Source organism: Nannobrachium achirus (assembly GCF_963921795.1).
Source record: "Nannobrachium achirus genome assembly, chromosome: 8".
NCBI lineage: Eukaryota > Metazoa > Chordata > Actinopteri > Myctophiformes > Myctophidae > Nannobrachium > Nannobrachium achirus.
Window position 1 is genome coordinate 2,609,182 of NC_137817.1, and position 7,338 is coordinate 2,616,519.

The 7,338-nt window shown below is 44.0% G+C and overlaps 1 protein-coding gene across 1 annotated transcript in view; it reads right to left on the reverse strand.

Annotated features, from left to right (window-relative positions):
- Positions 1-1,577: 1,577 nt before the first annotated feature.
- sik3 (SIK family kinase 3) overlaps positions 1,578-7,338 on the reverse strand; it is a 144,694-nt gene continuing 138,933 nt past the window's right edge. The window contains exon 28 of the mRNA XM_080732189.1: positions 1,578-2,029. The gene's annotated coding sequence lies outside the window, so the exon portion shown is untranslated. The remainder of the gene's footprint in view (positions 2,030-7,338) is intronic.

Here is a 7,338-nt window from a genome sequence, read left to right on the forward strand (position 1 = left end):
TGGCCCAAAAAATACACAGCCCGATCTACAAGCCCACAGCACGGCGCCGCCACGGGCGCCGCCGCGCTGTGGGCTTGTAGATCGATGGTCTGTCTACCTTCAAGGCCCGGGAAAAACACCGTCATACGACCAAAGTATAAAAAGTCAGGCCAAAAAGAATTAACGTCAGCTTAAACTAGGCAGCGATCGATAACTGCAATACAACCTCACTGACATGGAGAGAGAGAGAGAGAGAGAGAGAGAGAGAGAGAGAGAGAGCGAGAGATGGAATGGAAAAACGGTGATGAAATGAGAGAGGGAGGAGGTAAAGGAGAAGAAAAGGAAGGTATGCGAGAAGTAAGGATGGGTCGATACACGATATTATCGTTTATCGTGATAAAAAAAAAACACTCTAGATAATCGTATTGTGGAGATTTAAATTTATGGTGATATCGTCCTCCGTCATGCACTGGGATCAATTCACCTTTTATTTGCAGAGCTGCATATCGGGTACCATTTAAACCCTCTAGAATTGGTAAAAGGTACTTTTTTTTTGGCAAATGTTCCGCCCCGGGATAATGGATTTTAATTATCGCGATAATATCGTAAATCGCGATTTATTTTGTCACAATAATCGCGATTATGACATTTTCATATCATCCCACCCCTAGCGATGAGAAGAGGTATAGTTGATGGAGAGAGAGAGAGAGAGAGAGAGAGAGAGAGAGAGAGAGAGACAGACAGAGAGAGAGATAGATAGAGAGATAAAGATAGAGATAGAGAGAGAGACAGAGAGAGAGAGAGAGAGAGAGAGAGAGAGAGACAGAGAGAGAGATAGATAGAGAGATAAAGATAGAGATAGAGAGAGAGACAGAGAGAGAGAGAGAGAGAGAGAGAGAGAGAGAGAGAGAGAGAGAGAGAGAGAGATAGAGGGCTTGAACTGAAAGTGCAGAATTACTTAAGTAATCATTAAAAAACCAATGAATGCTGTCTTCCTTTGCAAAACACAGAGCCGTTACTTTTTTCCTTGAATAACAATAATAATAATAATTATTATCATAACCATTAAAACAATAAAACTTTTACAGGAACAAAAAAGAACAAAAAAAATTGTTGTTAACAACAATGACCGTTTTTTTTTTTTTACAACTGGACATTTAAGCTGTAAAAAAATAAAGAAAAAAATAAAATAAAACCAAAATTCAAGAGAAATGAATGCGAGAGCAGGAAAAATAACAATAACAATAATAATAATAATAAAATGACACTAGAAGGAAATGACGTCGAGCTGCTTTTGTCCTGTGCGACGTTTAGGAGGAGGTGCTTATCATGGCCACGACCCCCCCCCCAATAAACCCTGCCCCCAAGTCTGGCCCATAACACCCCTCCTCGGCCCGAGTGGAACGCTCTGGAATGGACCACTACGGGACAGGACGGGGGAGAAGATCGCATCACGTCCAACCGACCGACCGACCCTTCCACGCCCCCTTCCACGCCCCCATCCCCCCCCCCCCCCCCGCACCCATGTGACACCTCAATACTTTGGGTTTGTGGCAAGAAATGTGTCGTTTAAGGTGGGTGTGTGTGTGTGTGTGTGTGTGTGTGTGTGTGTGTGTGTGTGTGTGTGTGTGCGTGTGTGTGTGTGCGTGCGCGTTAGCCGACTTTAGATTGTGCAAGAAGAAGAAGAGGCTTGGCTCTGACGCTGAGGTCACATGACACAGGGGAGGGGTCAGTTGGAGGGGGGGGAGAGGGGGGGGGGGGGTGCGGTTACCGGGGGGGAACCCTGATCTAACCAATCAGGGGCCAAGGGAGGAAGAGCGAAAAAAAAACAAAAAAAAACAAGGATTCTAACCGAGATAAAACCCCATGTGCGGAGAGAAATAAACGCTGGCACTTTGAAATTTGTACACCTCCCCCCCCCCCCCAGCAGACAGATAGACGATGATGCAGAGAGAGCGCCCCCTGGTGGTTTGGCGTTGATGCTGCAGCTCAAACTTCAAGTCAACACCAAGTCAGCATCTCTGGTCACCATGGCAACAAGCCCCGCCCCCTGGAGGAGGAGGAGCCAGGAGAAAATACATGGTTTTAGGAAAGGTTAACACGGGTCATTCAAAACACAGGAACACATTCTTAGCTTTTAGCCTTTCATATTCTTCTCTTAACACATGGGCTGCTCAGGTTTATAACATTTCTAGCTGTTGTTGCTGCCACCGTTCACTCACGCTTTATTTTAAAGTGCCTCGGAAGCTTTGTGCGTGTGCACGTGGGTGTCCGCTGACGATTGAGGAAGATAATCCCTTTGTTTACAAAAGCTCGCGAAACTAAAATCCAAACGGGAGCCGACCATCGCGGTAAAGTGTCGCCGTGAAAACAATCAGATCTCTGCTTCCCTGGCGTCCTTTTCATCTCATTCAGAGATAAATCCCTTCTTATGTTTCAGAGGATAATGTAAAGCAATGTAAGCTGCCTCCGCCATTTTCTCTCCCTCTGTCTCCCTGCCTGCTGCGGGGTGACGTAATGGACTCGGGTCATTCAGAGGGCAGGCTGCAGCGTGTACAGTTAACCCTATGTTGCCTCGTCTCTCAACGAGATAACTCCTTTTGGCAGGGTGACACCTAGTGGCCTTAACTCGTCCCTGAACGAGTTTGGCTCCCCAAGTGTTATTTTGTATTCCTGTTTTGTTAAGCGACTTTTAGATACCTTGAGAAGAGCTATATAAATCTGATCTATTATTATTATTATTACATCACCCAGAAACAATTATTGTGATTTTTGTCAAATTCCTCTGCCAATAATTCAACTCATTTACTGCCCCGGCCCGAGAATCTAGATCATTTAATTTGATTTAATTTATAAAAACAATCCAAAATGGGATGGGGGCTCCGCGGCTCCAAAGTACCCTAGAGATAACCGGAACCGGATCTTCCTGCTCTGCTTACTTCCTGTGAAAACATCACAGCTCCTACACTAACCCAGCAATGTGAAAACATCACAGCTCCTACACTAACCCAGCAATGTGAAAACATCACAGCTCCTACACTAACCCAGCAATGTGAAAACATCACAGCTCCTACACTAACCCAGCAATGTGAAAACATCACAGCTCCTACACTAACCCAGCAATGTGAAAACATCACAGCTCCTACACTAACCCAGCAATGTGAAAACATCACAGCTCCTACACTAACCCAGCAATGTGAAAACATCACAGCTCCTACACTAACCCAGCAATGTGAAAACATCACAGCTCCTACACTAACCCAGCAATGTGAAAACATCACAGCTCCTACACTAACCCAGCAATGTGAAAACATCACAGCTCCTACACTAACCCAGCAATGTGAAAACATCACAGCTCCTACACTAACCCAGCAATGTGAAAACATCACAGCTCCTACACTAACCCAGCAATGTGAAAACATCACAGCTCCTACACTAACCCAGCAATGTGAAAACATCACAGCTCCTACACTAACCCAGCAATGTGAAAACATCACAGCTCCTACACTAACCCAGCAATGTGAAAACATCACAGCTCCTACACTAACCCAGCAATGTGAAAACATCACAGCTCCTACACTAACCCAGCAATGTGAAAACATCACAGCTCCTACACTAACCCAGCAATGTGAAAACATCACAGCTCCTACACTAACCCAGCAATGTGAAAACATCACAGCTCCTACACTAACCCAGCAATGTGAAAACATCACAGCTCCTACACTAACCCAGCAATGTGAAAACATCACAGCTCCTACACTAACCCAGTAATGTGAAAACATCACAGCTCCAACACTAACCCAGCAATGTGAAAACATCACAGCTCCTACACTAACCCAGCAATGTGAAAACATCACAGCTCCTACACTAACCCAGCAATGTGAAAACATCACAGCTCCTACACTAACCCAGCAATGTGAAAACATCACAGCTCCTACACTAACCCAGCAATGTGAAAACATCACAGCTCCTACACTAACCCAGCAATGTGAAAACATCACAGCTCCTACACTAACCCAGCAATGTGAAAACATCACAGCTCCTACACTAACCCAGCAATGTGAAAACATCACAGCTCCTACACTAACCCAGCAATGTGAAAACATCACAGCTCCTACACTAACCCAGCAATGTGAAAACATCACAGCTCCTACACTAACCCAGCAATGTGAAAACATCACAGCTCCTACACTAACCCAGCAATGTGAAAACATCACAGCTCCTACACTAACCCAGTAATGTGAAAACATCACAGCTCCAACACTAACCCAGCAATGTGAAAACATCACAGCTCCTACACTAACCCAGCAATGTGAAAACATCACAGCTCCTACACTAACCCAGCAATGTGAAAACATCACAGCTCCTACACTAACCCAGCAATGTGAAAACATCACAGCTCCTACACTAACCCAGCAATGTGAAAACATCACAGCTCCTACACTAACCCAGCAATGTGAAAACATCACAGCTCCTACACTAACCCAGCAATGTGAAAACATCACAGCTCCTACACTAACCCAGCAATGTGAAAACATCACAGCTCCTACACTAACCCAGCAATGTGAAAACATCACAGCTCCTACACTAACCCAGCAATGTGAAAACATCACAGCTCCTACACTAACCCAGCAATGTGAAAACATCACAGCTCCTACACTAACCCAGCAATGTGAAAACATCACAGCTCCTACACTAACCCAGCAATGTGAAAACATCACAGCTCCTACACTAACCCAGCAATGTGAAAACATCACAGCTCCTACACTAACCCAGTAATGTGAAAACATCACAGCTCCAACACTAACCCAGCAATGTGAAAACATCACAGCTCCTACACTAACCCAGCAATGTGAAAACATCACAGCTCCTACACTAACCCAGCAATGTGAAAACATCACAGCTCCTACACTAACCCAGCAATGTGAAAACATCACAGCTCCTACACTAACCCAGCAATGTGAAAACATCACAGCTCCTACACTAACCCAGCAATGTGAAAACATCACAGCTCCTACACTAACCCAGCAATGTGAAAACATCACAGCTCCTACACTAACCCAGCAATGTGAAAACATCACAGCTCCTACACTAACCCAGCAATGTGAAAACATCACAGCTCCTACACTAACCCAGCAATGTGAAAACATCACAGCTCCTACACTAACCCAGCAATGTGAAAACATCACAGCTCCTACACTAACCCAGCAATGTGAAAACATCACAGCTCCTACACTAACCCAGCAATGTGAAAACATCACAGCTCCTACACTAACCCAGCAATGTGAAAACATCACAGCTCCTACACTAACCCAGCAATGTGAAAACATCACAGCTCCTACACTAACCCAGCAATGTGAAAACATCACAGCTCCTACACTAACCCAGTAATGTGAAAACATCACAGCTCCAACACTAACCCAGCAATGTGAAAACATCACAGCTCCTACACTAACCCAGCAATGTGAAAACATCACAGCTCCTACACTAACCCAGCAATGTGAAAACATCACAGCTCCTACACTAACCCAGCAATGTGAAAACATCACAGCTCCTACACTAACCCAGCAATGTGAAAACATCACAGCTCCTACACTAACCCAGCAATGTGAAAACATCACAGCTCCTACACTAACCCAGCAATGTGAAAACATCACAGCTCCTACACTAACCCAGTAATGTGAAAACATCACAGCTCCTACACTAACCCAGCAATGTGAAAACATCACAGCTCCTACACTAACCCAGTAATGTGAAAACATCACAGCTCCTACACTAACCCAGCAATGTGAAAACATCACAGCTCCTACACTAACCCAGTAATGTGAAAACATCACAGCTCCTACACTAACCCAGCAATGTGAAAACATCACAGCTCCTACACTAACCCAGCAATGTGAAAACATCACAGCTCCTACACTAACCCAGTAATGTGAAAACATCACAGCTCCTACACTAACCCAGCAATGTGAAAACATCACAGCTCCTACACTAACCCAGCAATGTGAAAACATCACAGCTCCTACACTAACCCAGCAATGTGAAAACATCACAGCTCCTACACTAACCCAGCAATGTGAAAACATCACAGCTCCTACACTAACCCAGTAATGTGAAAACATCACAGCTCCTACACTAACCCAGCAATGTGAAAACATCACAGCTCCTACACTAACCCAGTAATGTGAAAACATCACAGCTCCTACACTAACCCAGCAATGTGAAAACATCACAGCTCCTACACTAACCCAGCAATGTGAAAACATCACAGCTCCTACACTAACCCAGCAATGTGAAAACATCACAGCTCCTACACTAACCCAGCAATGTGAAAACATCACAGCTCCTACACTAACCCAGCAATGTGAAAACATCACAGCTCCTACACTAACCCAGCAATGTGAAAACATCACAGCTCCTACACTAACCCAGTAATGTGAAAACATCACAGCTCCTACAACACTAACCCAGTAATGTGAAAACATCACAGCTCCTACACTAACCCAGCAATGCTAGCTTTGATTAAGATGGCATGATTTTTTTATCCAACTAGATTCTCCCAAGCCACCCTGCCTGCTTTTGATTGGCTGAAAGCCTTGCAGTCCCTTTGAGTCGCAGTCAGACGCCGAAGCCGCCCCCACAACAATATTTACTATTCTTTAAGAAAACCGCGGCAGACAAAACCGCTGAACTCAGTTTTTTCTTGAGTTTTTACGTTAAATTGAACGGTAGCTCAGTGTGTGTGTGTGTGTAACACTCCCCTTCCCTCAATGACCATACATGAAGCTAGATAAAATCTTTAGGTTTTTAGAAAAGTATTTTTACTGATTAGGTGCGTGATCTACCTAGGTTATTGTTTTTTTTCTAGATTGATATTCCTATGCATTTGTTGTATTGTTGTTGATGTACTGACGTATTATCTTGTTTATTATAGTGATGTTTTATCTGCTTATTGTAAGTCGCTTTGGATTAAAAGTGTCTGCTAAATGCCTAAACTGTAAACTGTAAACTGTACAGATGTGGCATTTCAAAACCTCAGCATTTCCTGTACTTTTCCTGCATTTGTTTCTGGAAATAGCTGTTTTCCAAGGTTCTTTTCCCTAACTCTAACCCTTTAGCCTTAATTGATCATTGTTCTCTTTAGTTATTAAAAAGGTACTTTTCAACACTTCTTTTCATTGGAAATAAGAATGAGAACAGCATTTACATCACAACACCTTGGAGAATGCCCTGCTTTCTCACTGTCAAGTGTTCACACGTGTGAAGGGCTCGAGTGGCACTGTATGTACACTTCTGTGTGTGTGTGTGTGTGTGTGTGTGTGTGTGTGTGTGTGTGTGTGCGCGCTAGACTAGACTGCA